Source organism: Rattus norvegicus, chromosome X (genome assembly GCF_021556685.1).
Source record: "Rattus norvegicus strain SHRSP/BbbUtx chromosome X, alternate assembly SHRSP_T2T, whole genome shotgun sequence".
In the NCBI taxonomy this organism is placed as follows: domain Eukaryota; kingdom Metazoa; phylum Chordata; class Mammalia; order Rodentia; family Muridae; genus Rattus; species Rattus norvegicus.
Genome location: NC_141554.1, coordinates 93,808,143 through 93,829,466, shown reverse-complemented (window position 1 = coordinate 93,829,466; position 21,324 = coordinate 93,808,143).

Genomic DNA, 21,324 nt, shown 5'->3' with positions numbered 1-21,324 from the left:
TCCAGCAATGTAATCTACCATGTACACAAAATGAAAGGAAAAATAAAACACATGATCATCTCATTAGATGCTAAAAAGGATTTGACAAATTTAATACCACTTCATGTTAAATGTCTTGGAAAGATCAGGAATTCAAGGACCCCAACTAAACATAATAGAAGCAATATGCAGCAAACAAGCAGCCCACATCAAACTAAATGGTGCGAAAGTTTTATCAATCCCACTAAAGTCAGGGACTAGACAAGGTTGCTCACTCTCTCCCTAATTATTGAATATAGTATTTGGAGCCCTATCCAGAGCAGTCAGACATCAAAAGGAGGACAAATGGAGAAAAACTGGAAATGAAGATGTCAAAATATCACTATTAGCAGATGATATGATAGTACAGTTAAGTGACACCATAAGTTCAACCAGAGAACTACTAAGCCTGTTAAACAAATTTTGCAAAGTGACTGGGTATAAAATTAACTCAAACAAATCAATAGCTTTCCTCTACTCAAAGGATAAACAGGTTGAGAAAGAAATTAGAGAAATGACACCCCTCACGATAGCTACGAATAACATGTCTCTAAAGAAAGAAATTTGAAAAGAACTCAGAAGATGAAAATATCTCCCACGCTCATGTATTAATATAGTAAAAATGACCATTCTGCCAAAAGCAATCTACAGATTCAATGCAATTCCCATCAAAAGTCCAACTCAATTCTTCAAAGCTAGAAAGAACAAATTGCAAATTCATTTGGAATAACAAAAAACCCAGGTTAGCTAAAACTATCCTCAACAATAAAACGACTTCCAGGGGAATCACTATCCCTGAACTCAAGCAGTATTACAGAGCAATAGTGATAAAAAAAACTGCATGGTATTGGTACAGAGACAGACAGATAGACCAGTGGAATAGAATTGAAGACCCAGAAATGAACGCACACACCTATGGTACCTTGATCTTTGACAAAGAAGCTAAAATCATACAGTGGAAAAAAGGTAGCATTTTCAACAAATGGTGTTGTTTGAACTAGAGGTCAGCATGTAGATTAGTGCAAATCGGTCCATTCTTATTGCCCTGTCCACAACTCAAGTCCAAGTGGATCAGGGACCTCCACATAAAATCAGATACATTCAATTTAAGAGAAGAAAAAGTGGGGAAGAGCCTCAAACACATTGGCAGTGGGGAAGTTTTCCTCAATAAAACACCAATGGCTTAGCCTCTATGGTCAAGATTTGACAAATGGGACCATATAATACTGCAAAGTATCTATAAGGCAAAGAACACTGTCATTAGGACAGAACCACACCTTACAGATTGGGAAAAGATCTTTACCAACCCTACATCCAATTGAGGGCTCATATTCAATATATAAAAAGAACTCAAGAGGGTAGACCTCAGAGAGTCAAATAACCCTATTACAAAATGGTCTATAGAACTAAACAAAGAATTCTCTGCTCAGGTATATCAAATGGCTGAAAAGTACCTAAAGCAATTTTCAACATCTTTAGTCATCAGGAAAATGCAAATCAAAACCACACTGAGATTCCACCTTACAGCATTCAGAATGGCTAAGAACAAAAACTCTGGTTACAACAGAAGCTGGTGAGGATATAGAGAAAGAGCAACACTCCTACATTGCTGGTGGGATTGCAAGGTGGTACAAGCACTCTAGAAATCAGCTTGGAGGTTCCTCAGAAAATTAGACATAGTACTACCTGAGGACCCAGCTATATCACTCCTGAGCATATACCCAAATGATGGTTCAACATGTAACAAGGACACATGCCCCACTATGTTCATAGCAGCACTTCTATAAAGCCAGAAGCTTGAAAGAACACTTATGCCCTTCAACAGAGGAATTGATTCAGAAAATATGGTACATTTACACACTGGAGTACTACTCAGCAATCAAAGACAATGACTTTATGAAATTCATAGGCCAATGAATAGAACTAGAAAATATTCTAAGTGATGCAACCCAATCACAGAAAAACACACATGGTATGCACTCACTGATAAGTGGATATAAGCCCAAAATCTTGGCTTACAAAAGATACAAACCACAGATCACATGAAGCTCAAGAAGAAGGACAGCCAAAGTATATATGCTTCAGTCATTCTTAAAAGGGGGAACAAAAATATTCATAGGAAAATATATAGAGACAAAGTCTGCAGCAGAAACTGAAGGAATGGCCATTCAGAGCCTGCCACACCTGGGTATCCAGACACCAAACCCAGACAATATTGCTGATGCCAAGAAGTACATGCTGTCAGGAGCCTTATATAGCTGTCTCCTGAGAGCTTCTGCCAGAGCATAAAAAATACAAAGGCAAATGCTTATAGCCAACCATTGAACTGCATTGAAAGAGAGAAAGTTTTGAAGGAGCTGAAAGGGTTTGCAACAGTATAAGAATAATAATACCAACCAAAAAGGACTCCTTGGGACTAAACCATTATCCACAGAGTAAACATGGACAGACCCATGGTTCCTGATGCATATGTAGCAGAGGATAGCCTTGTTGGGCACCTAAGGGAGGAGAAGCCCTTTGTCCTGCCAATGCTGGACTCCCACAATGTAGGAGAATGTCAGGGCAGGGAGGTGGGTGGTTGGGAGGGTGAACATCCTCATAGAAGATGGGGAGATGTATGAAGTAAGGGGTTTATAAATGGGAAACAGTCAAACATGATAACATTTGAAATGTAAATTTGGATTTGGGGATTTAGTTCAGTGGTAGATCACTTGCCTAGCAAGCACAAGGCCCTGGGTTTGGTTCTTAGCTCTGGAAAAAAAAGAAATGTAAATTAAAAAAAATTACAAATTAAATTACAGATTAAAAAATTCAGTTAAAAAAGATTTAAAAACATCTTTTAAAAATAGATCTTCAATAAAAGTAACTCAAACCATTTTTGGAAAGATTTTTTTTTATTCTTTGTATTATTGAAGAATCCCAGAACTGAAATATACTTGGTTTCAGAAGGAATATTTTATTACATTTCTGAATATAATTTATGGACATTTATTATCATATATATACATATATATAATCTTTTTTTAATTTATCACAATTCTGTTGCTAGGATTGCCTTTGTTGGACATTGTAGAAGAAACTAATGTATACATATATATGTATACATATGCATATGTATATCTTGTGTATATGTTTGTATATGTATATATCAAACGTTGTTTGAACTCTGACTCAGAATATCCTCAGACAGAAATAGAAACAATAGAAGAGAACTCAGCTTCTTTTACAATTACAAATATACTTTAAAACAACAGCATTAACTTTCGTTGTCATATGAGTATTAATCTGTAGGGTTGACACTCCTTGCTTCCCACCATTCTTATCGTTTAGTTTGCTAATTTCCTAAGTTCTTTGATTTAAAATGACACATTCTTACAGTAATCATCCAGTCCTTGGCTCCTTTTTTTTAACCTATTATAATTTTAAACCCTTGAGAGTAACCATGAACCTTTTGAACTGTACTACAACCCAGAGAAATGAAAAGCCATTGTGGTCATTTCCTTGTTGAGTATACTGAGAAAAAGTGGTATGACTAGGTGCCTGTAATCTGAGAACTATTTAAGCCAAGTGGAGGAACAAACATTCAGCTTACTACTCAGCCAATGTTTATTGTTATCACCATACTCAGTTATATAAACTAGGCAGAATTCCTCAAATTAATTCTGAGACTTTCATACTCTCCTATGTTTACAATATCCTCGAATGAATAAAAGGAACATTTGCAATATAAAGCCTAAAAAGAAAGATAATTGTAAATATCATTTCTGATTTTATTATTTCAGTTAAAAGACAGATAAATAGAAAATGTATAAATACAAATAATTGAAACATTTAAATTAAGAGAGCCTTAGAGGAAAAAAACAAAAATTATTTTCCATTTGTTCCTCTATTTTGAAAAAAATTAGCAAATTCATACTTCACTGTATACTTATACATTTGAATTCGAAAATTTCAAGATGATTGACATGTGTTTTATTAATCTAATTACTAAAATATTTGATTCTTACAAACATTTAGAAAATTTACTTTTAAAAACTGTTTGCTGTTAAAAACAATCTATGTATGTCAATGTTTTAAAACATTATTGGTTTAGGTAATCACTAAAACATTTTTCATTTATCTTTCTGTCATTTATTAGATAATTATTAACAGGTTGTGGTAATGAGAATAATGTAATTACTTTGAGTTTCTAGAAGTCTTGGAAGCAAATGATCTTTCCCTAATATTTAGAGACCCATTGCCCCAGCTGTAATAATTATTGCATTTATGTGCATGGAAGAGAAAATATGGCATTTAGCCAAAGACTAGCAAGTTCTTTTTTTTTTTTTCTTTAAAATAGGTAAATGTTCCCTCTGGCCCATTTCCTGAAATGTGGGAGGTCCAGGAGGTCAGTCAAGTATTCTAGAGATTTGTATAAGAGATGTATATGACCACTGGGAGTCATTGGAAGATTAGTTTAGCATGGATTTTGTGAGCAATTTATTCAAGACCTTATTCTCATTCACACAAGACTGCTCTAAAAGATACCTTTGATTTCCTGAAATCAAAAGATGAATAGCATATGAATGGCTTTTATTGCAGTGTAGTCTTTCCTCTTGAACCATCTAGATCCAAGTATTTGAATTATATGTGGGAAAAAGCATAGACAAGCATGGGTACTGGCAGTGAATATTTTTCAGTAGTGGCGGACATTGGTTCATTACTGGTTTAGTTAAACTTATATTGACTTCACAAATTATTTTTTTTTACATTTAACATTTTGATAATACTGAAGAAATATTCTAAAGCTTACATTGTAAAGTCACATTTTATAGTAGGTTTTAAGGGTAAAACAACAGTTTTTTTAAAGATGGAATTGTACATTGACATAGTTTAATCTTTTTTTTCTTTTTTCCCCATCTTTATTTTTTTTTTATTAACTTGAGTATTTCTTATATACATTTCGAGTGTTATTCCCTTTCCCGGTTTCCGGGCAAACATCCCCCTCCCCCTCCCCTTCCTTATGGGTGTTCCCCTCCCAACCCTCCCCCCATTGCCGCCCTCCCCCCATAGTCTAGTTCACTGGGGGTTCAGTCTTAGCAGGACCAAGGGCTTCCCCTTCCACTGGTGCTCTTACTAGGATATTCATTGCTACCTATGGGGTCAGAGTCCAGGGTCAGTCCATGTATAGTCTTTAGGTAGTGGCTTAGTCCCTGGAAGCTCTGGTTGCTTGACATTGTTGTACATATGGGGTCTTGAGCCCCTTCAAGCTCTTCCAGTTCTTTCTCTGATTCCTTCAACAGGGGACCTATTCTCAGTTCAGTGGTTTGCTGCTGGCATTCCCCTCTGTATTTGCTGTATTCTGGCTGTGTCTCTCAGGAGCGATCTACATCCGGCTCCTGTCGGTCTGCACTTCTTTGCTTCATCCATCTTGTCTAATTGGGTGGCTGTATATGTATGGGCCACATGTGGGGCAGGCTCTGAATAGATGTTCCTTCAGTCTCTGTTTTAATCTTTGCCTCTCCCTTCCCTGCCAAGGGTATTCTTTTTCCTCATTTAAAGAAGGAGTGAAGCATTCACATTTTGATCATCCGTCTTGAGTTTCGTTTGTTCTAGGGATCTAGGGTAATTCAAGCATTTGGGCTAATAGCCACTTATCAATGAGTGCATACCATGTATGTCTTTCTGTGATTGGGTTAGCTCACTCAGGATGATATTTTCCAGTTCCAACCATTTGCCTACGAATTTCATAAACTCGTTGTTTTTGATAGCTGAGTAATATTCCATTGTGTAGATGTACCACATTTTCTGTATCCATTCCTCTGTTGAACGGCATCTGGGTTCTTTCCATTTTCTGGCTATTATAAATAAGGCTGCGATGAACATAGTGGAGCACGTGTCTCTTTTATATGTTGAGGCATCTTTTGGGTATATGCCCAAGAGAGGTATAGCTGGATCCTCAGGCAGTTCAATGTCCAATTTTCTGAGGAACCTCCAGACTGATTTCCAGAATGGTTGTACCAGTCTGCAACCCCACCAACAATGGAGGAGTGTTTCTCTTTCTCCGCATCCTCGCCAGCATTTGCTGTCACCCGAGTTTTTGATCTTAGCTATTCTCACTGGCGTGAGATGAAATCTCAGGGTTGTTTTGATTTGCATTTCCCTTATGACTAAAGATGTTGAACATTTCTTTAGGTGTTTCTCAGCCATTCGGCATTCCTCAGCTGTGAATTCTTTGTTTAGCTCTGAACCCCATTTTTAATAGGGTTATTTGTCTCCCTGCGGTCTAACTTCTTGAGTTCTTTGTATATTTTGGATATAAGGCCTCTATGTGTTGTAGGATTGGTAAAGATCTTTTCCCAATCTGTTGGTTGCCATTTTGTCTAACCACAGTGTCCTTTGCCTTACAGAAGCTTTGCAGTTTTATGAGATCCCATTTGTCGATTCTTGATCTTAGAGCGTAAGCCATTGGTGTTTTGTTCAGGAAATTTTTTCCAGTGCACATGGGTTCCAGATGCTTCCCTAGTTTTTCTTCTATTAGTTTGAGTGTGTCTGGTTTGATGTGGAGGTCCTTGATCCACATGGACTTAAGCTCTGTACAGTGTGATAAGCATGGGTCGATCTGCATTCTTCTACATGTTGACCTCCAGTTGAACCAGCACCATTTGCAGAAAATGCTATCTTTTTTCCATAGGATGGTTTTGGCTCCTTTGTCAAAAATCAAGTGACCATAGGTGTGTGGGTTCATTTCTGGGTCTTCAATTCTATTCCATTGGTCTATCTGTCTGTCTCTGTACCAATACCATGCAGTTTTTATCACTATTGCTCTGTAATACTGCTTGAGTTCAGGGATAGTGATTCCCCCTGAAGTCCTTTTATTGTTGAGGATAGCTTTAGCTATCCTGGGTTTTTTGTTATTCCAGATGAATTTGCAAATTGTTCTGTCTAACTCTTTGAAGAATTGGATTGGTATTTTGATGGGGATTGCATTGAATCTGTAGATTGCTTTTGGTAAAATGGCCATTTTTACTATATTAATCTTGCCAATCCATGAGCATGGGAGATCTTTCCATCTTCTGAGGTCTTCTTCAATTTCTTTCCTCAGTGTCTTGAAGTTCTTATTGTACAGATCTTTTACTTGCTTGGTTAAAGTCACACCGAGGTACTTTATATTATTTGGGTCTATTATGAAGGGTGTCGTTTCCCTAATTTCTTTCTCGGCTTGTTTCTCTTTTGTATAGAGGAAGGCAACTGATTTATTTGAGTTAATTTTATACCCAGCCACTTTGCTGAAGTTGTTTATCAGCTTTAGTAGTTCTCTGGTGGAACTTTTGGGATCACTTAAATATACTATCATATCATCTGCAAATAGTGATATTTTGACCTCTTCTTTTCCGATCTGTATCCCCTTGATCTCCTTTTGTTGTCTGATTGCTCTGGCTAGAACTTCAAGAACTATATTGAATAAGTAGGGAGAGAGTGGGCAGCCTTGTCTAGTCCCTGATTTTAGTGGGATTGCTTCAAGTTTCTCTCCATTTAGTTTAATGTTAGCAACTGGTTTGCTGTATATGGCTTTTACTATGTTTAGGTATGGGCCTTGAATTCCTATTCTTTCCAGGACTTTTATCATGAAGGGGTGTTGAATTTTGTCAAATGCTTTCTCAGCATCTAATGAAATGATCATGTGGTTCTGTTCTTTCAGTTTGTTTATATAATGGATCACGTTGACGGTTTTCCGTATATTAAACCATCCCTGCATTCCTGGGATGAAGCCTACTTGATCATGGTGGATACAAATTATATTCTTAATTTTTGTTTATTCATAACTAAAAAAAGATATTGAAATGTTATTGAAGAAAATACAAATATACTGTCAAATGGTTAGTTAAAATTGTTCAAACATTCTTCCTCGCTGTTAATAAATTAACTAAATCTCTCATATTTGTTTTTTAAAAGCTGATCATAACCATGCTTTATTAGATACTATTTGATTAGCCTAGTAGAAACAAGCTATGTAAAAGAATTAATGCATAAAAAGTGAATACATCTTGATATAACTTGTATTTTAACCACTTTAATGTTTTGCCAAGTTTGGATGAAGTTAATTTTGAATCATTTGCATGTATACAAAATTAGATTATATTAATCTCCTGGAATTGGAATTGATTGATTCCTCATGGAACTTTTCATTTATAAACCCTTTCAGTATTCTTATATACTTAATTTTTTAAATTAAATATTGGTACAACATGAGAAATCAAACCAATAATTATTTTATATTGAATGTCTTTCTTTTAAAAGCGAATGTATGTTATAATAGACTTTATTAAAAATTGACACTTGCAATCTATCATTTACATAATGTCAACAACCATTTGCAGTCAGTTCCAAGCATATATGACTAAATTATAAAATACATAAAATGAATCAAAAATTTTATCACAAATATAGAAAAATTTCAAATCAATGACTTTAAGGTTCTCTTTTTATGTAATTTACTTATTTATTGAATTTACATACTGATCACAGGTTCCCTGTGCCCCATAGTCCCCCTTCCACCCCCTTTTCCTTTTTTTTTAAAGAAGGGAAGGCCACCCTAGTTATCACCCAACCATTGCACATCAAGTTACTTAAGGACTAGGGGCATCTTCTCCTGCAGGGCCACAGGGACTACACAGAAAGTCCAATCAAGTCAAAGCACATGAACCCTGGTGGCTTCCAGAGACTGAACCACTAAAAATGAGTAAGCACAAGTGGGTTCTCGGACCCCTGTACATATGTAGATGCAGCTCCTTCAAAGTAGAGCTGTCCCTGAATCTCTTGCCTTCCTGTAGATCTCATTCTCCTAACTGGATTGACTTGTCTGGCCTTAGTGGAAGAGGATGTACCTAGTTCTGCTGTGAGTTGAAGTGCTGGAGGTGGGGTGCAGGGGGTAATACTGAGCTATACCATTCCAGAGCATGTACTCAAAAGATGCTCTACCATACCACAAGAGCAGTTGCTCAATTATGTTCATATTATGTTATTTCATAATAGCTATAAATTGGAAACAACCCAGATGTTCCAGAACTGAAGAATAGATTAAAAACCATGTGTTTTCTACTTATATAATGGAATACTACTCAGTTATTAAAAACAGGGACATCATGAAATTTGTAGGCAAATGTACAGAAGTAGAAAATACCATTTTGAGTGAAATAACCCAGACCACTTATAAGTGGTTATTAGCCATATAGTATATGATAAGCCTGCTACAAATCACAGACTCAAAAAGGGCAAATAACAAGGAAGACCCAAGGGACCAGGTTTGAATATTACTCAGAAGGGAAAATCAAAGAGGGGATAGGGAGGCAACTGTGCAGGGTGATTAAGAAGAACAGGGGAGAGAGCACAGATACTGGTGGCAGGTAGCAGGACACTCTCTAGGGCCTGACAGAGACCTGGGAGTGCAAAGAGACCCTAAGGAAATTTTTGCAAATGGATCTAGGTGTGACTCCTAGAAGTAGGGAATATGAAACCTGAAGTGGCCACATCCTGTACTCAGGCAGGTCTCCCAGTGGAGAGATTAGAAAAACAACCCACCCAGAAATCCCTTTGATGCAAAATATGATCTTTCTACAAGATTTGCTGGAATTTCTGAGGAATTGGCCAGTCAATGACTGCCCAAACTTGAGACCAATCCCATGGGCAAGTTCCAGTTTCTAACAGTATTAATGATACTCCGTTATGCTTGTGGACAGGAGTCTAACCTAACTGACCTCTCAGAGGCTCTACCTAGCAGTATATGAAAACATATGTAGAGACCCATAGTCAAGCATTAAATTCTGCTCAGTGAGTCATGAGGATGAGACATGGGAATGATTGAGGAACCAACAGAATGAGTTGTTTGTGGGATTTATGAATATTTTTCTCATACTGTAGGCTGTCATTTTTTTCTATTGATGATGTCTTTTGGCTTACAGAAGCTTTTCAATTTTATGAGTTACCATTTATTTTTTCAAAATTTTGTTATATAGTTCTTTACTTACATTTCAAAGATTATTCCCCTTCCTGGTTTCCTGTACATAAGCCCACATTCCTTCCTCTCCCCCTCCCCCACAAGGGTATTCCCCCTATACATCCCCCTTATTGCCCTCCCCTATATTCCCCTGCACTGAGGGTCCAACCTTGGCAAGACCAAGGGCTTTCCTTTCCACTGGGGCCCAAAAAGGCTATTCTCTGCTACATGTGCAATTGGAGCCCTTGGTCAGCCATTGTACAGACTTTGGATAGTGGTTTTGACCCTGGAAGCTCTGGTTGGTTAGCATTATTGTTTTTATGGGGTTGCAAGTTCCTTCAACTCTTTCAATACTTATTGTTGATTTTAGAGCCTGAGCACCGAGTTAGAGGGTTTGTCGACTATTTTGGTCTTCATATGGGGTTCCCATCTTCTTCAGGGCCTTCTGTTTGCAAGAATTTTATTGAGTATTTTGCATTGATATCCATAATCAACATTTGTCAGAAGTTCTTCTTTTTGGTTGTGGTTTAGGTATCAAAGTAATTGTGACTTCATAGAATGAATTAGGTAATGTCCCTTCTGTTTCTATTTTATGGAATAGTTTAAGGAATATTGATATTAGGACATCTTTGAAGGTCTGGTAGAATTCTGCACTAAATACACCTAGCCCTGGGCTTTTGCTTGAGAGGGTTGTTGTTGTTGTTGTTGTTGTTGTTGTTGTTGTTGTTGTTGTAGTTGTTGTTGTTTCATTTATATGAGTACACTAGAGCTGTCTTTGGACACATCAGAAGAGGGCATTGAGTCCAATTATAGATGGTTGTGAACCACCATGTAATTGCTGGGAATTGAACTCAGAACCTCTGGAAGAGCAGTCAGTGCTCTTAAACGCTGAGCCATCTCTCCAGTCCAGTTGGGAGGTTTTTAATGAATTCTTTATTGTTTTAAGTTTCTCCCTTTGTAACTTAATATCAGGCTTGGTATCATGATTTTCTTGTTTACAACAACACTTTCTGCCAATGCAGGAATACACTATTCTGACTAACTTCAATTTATTTTTTTTTAAGAAAAGTGACAGGTGTTAACTCTTGATTGGGAAAAACAAATGTATGCTCCACTTTTTCTTGAACATATTTTTCTTTAGATAGGAATATCAGCATAACATTGTTATTTTTGTGTTAGCCAAATATCTTACTGTTTTTCCACAAATATGTCTTCTAAATCTGTCTTCTTCCATGAAATATTTCTGAGATTTATGTTGTGATACTAGTTGGTTTCAGTCTTGAATCATCATATAGCACTTGAGTCAGTAGTGGTTCCTTACTATTATCACACAACCATAATTTGGATCCTTTATAGGTTAAGTGATATTTTTGTAGTAGTTTATTTGTCATACTTAATTGTCAATAATATATTATAGTAAAAATTTTTCTAGTTTTATGACTTTTTGTTATAAGTTCACAAATTTCTTCTCATATCTTTTATGAACTCAGATGTGCTGGAATACATATGGTGGTTTGAAAACCTGCTACTCATTAGTGGTACTCTCATGGGCAATGTTCTAGCCAAATGAAATTGCAGCAACCATGGCCTCTGGAAATAATGTTATTTGTATCAGAAAAAATAGATTTTACAACTTCAACATGAAACATTCTGTCGTCTTTATTAAAACTGTTAAATTGATTATTGTAATTAAGTTTCCAACCACATTAAAAAGAAGTAATTCCATAATTGTCAGTTTTTCCAAAAGAAACTGTTAAACCTCAAAGGTAATATTTACAACAAAAAATATCACAAATATGTCCCTCTTCAAATCTCACTGGCCTGTCATAATGGATTATCCCATTAACAAGTACTAGACAGAGTTCCAAAAGCAATTGCACTAACAATTGTTTAAGGACAGTAAAAAGTAGTGGGGTTTAGTCAACCATATTTGAAAAAGATCTTGAAAATTATTTACATTAATATATTAGAGTGCATGCACTTTAGAATATTAAGATTTTATTTAAAAATTTGAAAGAATAATTCCAGTTAGCTATGTAGCTGAGCAATTATTGACTTACTTTCATAATTTTTTTCTGAGAACAAGTGAGATATATTTACAAATTTTGAGTATTTTCTTTTTAATTTATAAACATTATTATAAAAACACTAGCAAATAAAAATATTACACACCAAGGTTAATTAGATGCAAGTCAATAAAATTAAAAGACCCTCCATACAGTTACAATGGGCATTTGGAATGAAAGCTGTGGATCTTCACATTGGATTTTACATATTTAGTACCATTTATTACAACAATAATAACTCTGACCAAGACACATTGATCCATTCATTATTGTGTAGATTTCAAATGAGAGAAAGCACGAAAGGTTTATTTTTATTTCTTAGGGTGCATAAAAATTGGTTGATATACATTCTAAGTCCTTTTTTCTAAAAAAATTTTAACCCAATTTTTCCTTCAAGCTAAATTGTATTCTACTTTATATGTGTAGCAAATTTATTATCCATTCATTGATGGACAACTAGCCTGATTTCAACTTTTACTATTAGTGAATAAAGTAGTAAAACAGACAGCAATACATATATTCTATGCTGAGGTATTGACTTCTCTGGGTATATGCTCTGATGTGACACAGCAGAATCATATGTTCTACTGATTCCCAGTTGCTTTATTAGTGCACCACCCCAATAGGGAATAAGGACTCAACTTTACACATTGTTTTCAACATCTGTTAACAGACTTAATGATAGCCATGCTGACTGTAGAAAGATGGTATATGCAAGTATTTTTAGTATGTATTTCCATGATGGTTCAAGATATTGAAACATTATTAAAAAGAGTTATTAGAAATTTATATTTCTCTTTTAGAAAATTGTTTATTCATTTTCTCTGTCCATTTGTTTTTTGGCAGTTTAATTTTCTTGGTATTTAATTTCTGCAATTTTAAAAAAAATTATGGATATTTGTCCCTTGTCTGTGTTGTGGTTGGTAAGGATTTTATCCAATTCTGTAGACTTTATGATCTGCTGATTGTTGCTTTTGCTGTATAGCAACTTTTAATTTTCATAAATACCCTTCTGTTCTTGACTTTTCAACATTTTCAATTTGTGTGACTTAAAAAAAATTCACTTTCATTTATAGGCATAAATGTGACTGAAAAACTTGATGAATTATATCATCTAATGTACTAGTCTCTGTCAATCTTATAGCACAATTGAACTATAATCTTTAAGATCAAAGATGACTTTAAATGAAATGTTGTATTATAATAAGAGATGAATATAATAAAATGCTCTTATATGATCACTTTGGCTTATTATGTAATAACAAGCTCAGGCCATGATTGCTTACTTGTGTACTAGTTGTATTAAAATACCTTTTAAATAGAGAGCTAGGGGAAATCATAAGCAAGGAGAACATCTCATACCAGTAATATATGAAAAGATTTGTAATAATAAGATTCTATATTGTGTTCTTTTACTTGGAAAAAGCTGGACTTTTCTAAAGAAAATATATGTATGATAGTCAGAAAATGATGAACAATTCTATACTAACCTAATAAAAGCCTTCTCAAATTTCAATTGAAATTGAAATCTTTAAACTCTTGGGGGTGGGGAAATATCATAATACAATGTATTATTTCCACCTCTAAAATATGAATATTTGTTACATTAAGTCTGTATGGGGGAAGAATGCAAGATGAACTTTATTACTATAAGGCAATTAAGTGAAAATTAGATAATCACATGGGAAAAGATCTCATTAATTAGAAGAGCAGATAAACACAGCAGGTTACTAAAGATGAAACAACAAAAAGCAAATGTATATAGCAGTCAGCATAAAATGTCAACATTAATTGGAAAATATCTAAATACTAAAATAGTAGTATAATTTTGAAAACATAAACAGTTTTAGAAAAGGATCACCTTATAAATCTTGGATTTCAAAATTATCATTTTCTACTCACTTTGTTTTCACTTCCCATCAGTTTCATTTATGGCTATCTTTTAACAATGTTTTTATTTTAACTCTTTATCGGTGGCTAAAAGAATATATACACGATCCATTTTATGTTAATACATTTTAAATGGAAAGAAACTTATTTCAGTACAAAAGTTACATTTAAGAAGCAAACTGTGTTCTAAAGTGGTTATGCACATGAGTAAATCCAGAGAGCAGTTTAAAGACTATGAATGGAAATATTGAAGTATGTATAATTTTAGCTATGTCTCAGTACATTTACTGAGCACTTCATGTTAAAACAACATGGTGAAAATTTATCAATCCTTTCCAACATGTATTTACAAGATATTTCTACTACTTTCATTAACTGTTAGTAAAGTTGTGCCGTAAATGACATTCAATACTAATAGCACCAAAATTCCATTAAGTACAAATTATTTAAAATATTATTGCGGAAGGAGCCCTATTTTTCTTTTCTTTCTTTCTTTCTTCCTCCCTTTCTTTCTTTCTTTCTTTCTTTCTTTCTTTCTTTCTTTCTTTCTTTCTTTCTTATTACACTCCTGATTTTATTCCCCTCCTGGTCCATATCTCAAGAGTTTTCCATCCCATACCTCTTCCCCACCCCCAAACCACTCCCATTTCCACAAGGATTTCCTCATACTACCCCCACCCCACCAGACCTCTAAAATTCCTGGGGCTTCCAGTATCTTGAGGATTAGGTGCATCTTCTCTGACTGGAGTCCTCTGCTGTATATGTGTTGGAGGCTCATCTCAGTAGGTGTATTAAAATGTTTCCTAGGTTATGCTAAGGAACAGAGGTCATGCCATATGGCAAAGCTTTAAAGAGCTGATATCTGGTTAAGCTACTGAATCCATGTCAATAAACTCATTTTGGAAAAATACATTTTCAAGCACTTAAGACTGAATTATGATCAATATACTGCTGTCTTCAGAATACAGCCTTCTCAGTACCCTCAAGACCTTGGCTTAAAGCTACAACACTGTAAAAATTAATAATAATTTCCTGAAATGTAATTATCATTAATTCTATGCTTTAGGCAATGTCTTTTACTAGAGGATAGTGTACTCTATTGGCTCACAGATACTGTGTCAGGAGTTGAATATAAGACATTAATATGTTGGAGAAAGGTAGGGACAAATACCCAAAATGTACAGCATGATTCCATTGTACATTATGAAACAATGTTTAGATAATTTTTTATTTGTAAAGAATAATTATAAATAATCCACCCATGTATATTTGAAATAAAATATCCTTTACATTCACATTATGGAAAATAAAGATAGACTTTGCTTTGATCACAGGCAATTGATTTGTTACACAGCCTTTAAAACCATTCAGATAAAGTCGACAAGTATAGAATGAACTATTCAGCAGGTACCATTGTTATTGTCTAGTGTTCACTTAGGAATTCAACTCAGATTTTTTTTTGATTTAGTGTTGAACCACAAATTGAATTTGTAGATTAAAATATTTAAGAACAAGTTAGCATGAATTAGTAATAATATCCCACTGTGCACACACCTACCTTTTGAAAATTCTGATTTAACTATAAATTTAGTCAATAATGAAACTAGTAGATTGTTAATATATTGTTACAGGAAATTTCAACAATTCAAAGAAATCTTTTTATGATCATTATATTTAGAACTTTAAGAATAAAGACAGAGGGGTTGGGGATTTAGCTCAGTGGTAGAGCGCTTGCCTAGGAAGCGCAAGGCCCTGGGTTCGGTTCCCAGCTCCGAAAAAAAAGAACCAAAAAAAAAAAAAAGAATAAAGACAGAACAAAATATTTTCTTTCTAATGTATTTTTGGCCAGGATCTTGCTAATTCTTCTTTATCACTGAATGGAAATGATATAAGTGAAGATGTCCTTCCTTTTATATGTCCATTAAAGGGAAAGATAGAGAAAAGTATTATGTATAACTTATAACCATGTAGTATAATGTTTGATTTTATTTAAAAAGTGTCAGTTTTGCTACCGATTTTTATAATCCATCTAAAATTAGTCATTTTTGTAGAGTCAGATATACTATTTCCTAAGACCTTGAATGTTAAAGGTTAAAGCACCATATCCAATAACTGTCTCTACTAGGGCTAGAAAATAGCTCAGTCATCTAGATTTTACAAAGCACTGTGCTTATTAGATTGTGCAGGAAAAAATTCAGAGTCTACTTTCTCAAGAACTAAGATTTTTTTGTGTACATTGTATCGCTCTTTATTGTTGAGATACAGAGTTTAATAACTAGTAAAATATGACTTAGTGGACTGCATATGAGCATTTTCTGCATGAATATAATATAATAGTGAATAAATAATTTTAAACGATGTGTAAGAATGTATAATGATAAAATTCTTTAATAGAATCAAAGAGCCATATCTTTGAAAACTGAAATTTGTGCAGTGCCCTAGAATATAAGCATTTCAGCTATGCCTCTTTCATGAAATAATTATATTAACTTTAATCACAAATTGCTTTGCCTTTTCTGCCTAGTCACTATTCTAAATGAGCTCTCATAACCATTAAAATTTTATTTAAAGGAATGAAAGAAACATTTTAATACCAGTTAAATGAAAGTAGCACTAATTCAACTCTTTTAACATATGCAACTTCTCAAATAACTGAACCTATCATGGAAGGACTGTTTATATTAAGTGTTATTTTGAGCAACTGGTCATTAGAAGGCAAGTTGATATGTGGGTCATTGTGTCTAGAGACAGCAGATATGTTAGACAACTTTTCTTCCTTCACTTTTTTATCTAGTTTTTCATCATTTGACAAATGAAAATTTTTCTACTCTGAGGATGCTGTTGAATATGGACAAAGTGAGCCTCAGGAACAATAGCAACAGCATGGAAATACACCTCTACTGCCTTATTTCATCATATTTTCTGGTATGTCCATTTCAATGTGAGATTCTTCCCTTCTGAAGTAAATGTATTAATACCTCTCTATATACACTAAGTCAATTTCATAAAACCTGTGAGAATATAACTGACACAGTATTCATCTATTTTGCATAGAACTATCTTTTTGCCTAACTCATAATATTCCTAGCAATATTATATATATATATATATATATATATATATATATATATATATATATCAATACTGAAACAATTTCACTTGAGTTGAATTTAGAAATGTAATAGCATAAAAGTGTTATCGACAAATTTTAAAGTAAAGCACTCTCTGTTGAAGTTACAGTATAATGAAATTTTCTCTACCAGTAGAAACAAATCATCAATACACTTTTAATAACTCCTCAGTCCTTTATTACTTCCAAATAAGTATATTATGCACTGTTTAAGAGTATATTTATATCTATTTGTTGTTGTTGTTGTAAATAGAAATATGTCAATATACAAAAATGCTTAATTTTATAATAATGTAAATAAAATAAATATGAAACATTTAATTTTAGCACCTAGTACAATTATTTATATGTCACAAAATCTTATATTCCATGCATCAGTAAACAAGAATACATGGAATATATTACCTATAACTATAGATATAGATTCAATATTTTTGAATCTATTACATTCCTTTTTTTTGTTGGCTTTTATTTTTTATTAGATTTTTAAAATTTACATTTCAAAGGTTATTCCCTTTCCCTACTTTTTATACTCTAAATAGAAGATCAAGTATTCAAGAGGTAACTTACAAAATAAAGCAAGCATGAGTTCAGAAACCCAGCTCCTTCATAAATAGCTAGAAAATGTAGTATGGTGTTGTATTCCTAGTGCCATGATAGTAGATCTGTGGGATTTCAGGAGCTTGTCATTTAGCCAACCAAGACAGATGTTGGATTCCTGGTTCAGTGATGCATCTATTAAAATAAAAATATGGTTAATCCATTGAAAGAGACCCCTGACTTTGACCTCTGGCCTACATAGGCTTTGTACTCACATATATGATCACATATACATACAAATAAAAGATAAGCAAGAATGTCTGTTTACTGGTTCAAGGTAAATATATTTTGAATATCAAATATATGCTAGACTATTCTAATAACAACAGCTAGAAAGTCTAATAAATATAACATATATACAGTATTGGATACAGACTTAGCTATCCAAATGAATTGTAGAGACACGTATTGTAAAAGAAAATAACTTAGCTCTTATATTAGTTTCATATATGAGAACTCTGTTGACATCATTTCACTCCTACTTCACCTTGGTAACTCATCTCCTTCTACTGCATTTGAGACCTTTCTTATTTTTTGACTCAGATGTACATTACACACACACACACACACACACACACACACACACACACACACAGAGAGAGAGAGAGAGAGAGGGGGGGGGTGGGAGACACTAGACTAATGAGAATATCCTAGGGTTGAGAGATTATTGGGCCATTCTGTCCAACAACTAGAAGAGAAGTATCCCTTTCTTAACACTGGATGTATTGTTAGGTATACAGTCTATAACTCTTGAGAGAGCATTGTTATCTTAAATAACCATCATATAGAGAGAATAGAAATATCATAAGAAATAGAGGTAGGTCAAGAATACATAGTCTAAAATAGTATCTTGAGAGTATTGTTGGGGTAGAAATCTTGGCTCGCGTCCTGAAAAATCACAACAGGCCAGCATGGTTCCACATGGAAAGGTTTAATAAGAGAAAAAGAGTAGAATAGGAAAGGAGTAAAGGCTGGCCATGATCACGTGGATGGAAAAGGGGAGGGTAATGGGGAGAGAATGGACAAAGGGAAGAGGGGAAGAGGGCAAGAGCAAGGAGCAAGAAAGCAAAGAGAATGAGAAGGGGCCAAGCAGCCCCTTTTATAGTGAGTTAGCCATACATGGCTGTTGCCAGGTAACTGTGGGGGTGGGGCTTAGACGGAATGCTAACAAATATGGTCATTCACTTGTATGCTTTACTCATGGAAGCATCATCATTTAAAATATATATATTGAGGAACTGTAGGTAGCCACCAAAAAGTCTCCCAGATACCAGGGATCCAGGACCCCAAAAGGAACAAATTAGCTGAAATTCACAACAAAGGGGAGATAAATCTTGTAGAGAGCATATCCAGTGGATAGGCCTGGCCCTCAGTTGAGGGATGGGGCCACCCATCCACCTCAAAAATATTAATCCAGAATTGCTCCTGTCTAAAGAAAATGCAGGGACAAAGAATGATGCAGAAACTGAAGGAAAGGCCATCCAGAGACTGCCTAGGGATCCATCCCATCTGCTGACACCAAACCCAGACCCTATTGCTGATTTCAAGAAGTGCTTGATGACAGGAGCCCAGTATAGCTGTCCCCAGAGGGGATCTGCCAGAGCCAGACCACTACAGAATAGGAAAGTACACAGTCAAACATTAAACTGAGTGCGAGGACCCCAGTGGGGAAGTTAGGGCAAGGACTGTAGGAGCTGAAGGGTTTTGTAACCTCATAGGAAGAACAACAATATCAACTAATCCCTCAAGCTCCCAGAAACTAAACCACCAACCAAAGAGTACACAGGAAGAACCCATGGCTCCAGCTGGATATATAGCATAGGACTGCCTTATCTGTCTTCATTGGGAGGGGATCCTCATTGTTCCCTGAAGGTTTGGCCACAGAGGCAAGAGTCGGGTGGGTGATGCAGGAGGATCCTCATGGAGGGAAGTGGGAGGGAAGAAGGGGACTAGGGGAAAAAGGGAAGGAGCATAACATTTGAAACGTAAATAAATAAAATAACCGATACAAAAATAAAAAGACTGAACATTCCACACTTTGGTCGACCTTCTTCTTGAGCTTCATGTGATCTGTGAATGTGATTGGGGAGGGGAAACACCATCATAGAAGAAGTGGGAGAGCAGATGGGATAGGAGGGTTATGGAAGGGAAACCGGGAAACGGAATAACATTTCAAATGTAAATAAAACATATCCAATAAAGAAAAAAAGGACGTAAACTGGGGGGGGGGGGAGTGATTTGTCTTTTTTTTTTGTTTTGTTTTTTTTTGGAGCTGGGGACCGAACCCAGGGCCTTGCGCTTCCTAGGTAAGCGCTCTACCACTGAGCTAAATCCCCAGCCCCCGATTTGTCTTTTTCTTATCATATTTTAACTACTTTTTGTTAGTTTCATACAAGCATACAGTATATTTTAATCACATTAACCACCCATTCCTCTCTTTAATTTCTCCAGAATTCTTCCTACCCATGACTACCACCAAATTCATATTTTTTTTGTCATTTTTTCTTAACATAAGCCAATGACTTTTCCTATACTGTGCATATAAAGGCATGGATATGGGGCCATCTATTGGAACATTTTTCCCACCAAGGGACAAGCTCTTTAAAGTTTTCTCCCTCAGAACCCTTCAACTGTCCATAGTACCACTGATAGATTTGAGATTTCTTCAGGACTTGCTTCCTTGTGGTGGTTCCTGTTTTGTAAAATTGACACAAGCCTGAGTCATTTGAGAAGAAGAAACCTTAATTGAGGAAAAAATTCCCAACATATTGGCATGTAGGCAAACCTATAGGAGACCTTTTTGTTATTAATAATATAGATGTGCCCAGATCTCTAAGGGGCAATGGCACTACTGACCGGGTAATCCAGCAGGGTATAAGAAGGCTAGCTGAGTGGGTGGGTCTGTTCTGAATGTCCAGGTACTTCCATGACAAAAGTTTTTTATTACCCCAACCCTTCTTCCTTATCATGGATGACTAAAAAATGAGACATTTTAATAAGTCTTTGTAATACCTGAACTTTTTTTTTTTATTTGAGCCCAGAGTCAAACATTGTCTTGTTTCATTTGGATAATTTTCTTCTCATGGCCTGTTGACTCCTGGTGAGGAGGTGTAACCATTCATTTCTAAATGTGTTGCCTGGAAAGAAAAGTACTGTCAGAATAATCCTTACTTTCTGAAGGAAATTGATATAATTAACCCCAGGTCACAGGTACAAATCAGGTCTACTTGAGACAAACCAGGATGAATGATAGCAGGTCAGAAATCAAGGGGCTGTGTGTGTGTGTGTGTGTGTGTGTGTGTGTGTGTGTGTGTGTGTGTGCGTACTTATCTGTGAATGTGTGTATGTGTATTTGGAGATGAAAATGACATAATGTGTCAGTAAATATTAAAAGATTATCTTACTCTATGAAAAAACAACAAATACCACTGTTTAATACCCCAGATCTTTTACTTGTTGATGGCATAAATTTTAAATTGTAGCCAGAGTTAAATCCAGTATTATTGAGTGACCCAACAGACTTGCTGGGGACTGTAGTGTTGTCCTCTGAAAAAGCAGCCAGCATTCTTAACAACTGAGCTATCCTGGGCCCTGAGCAACACTTTTAAAGACTTACTAGGATGCATGCTTCATTTTATCATCAC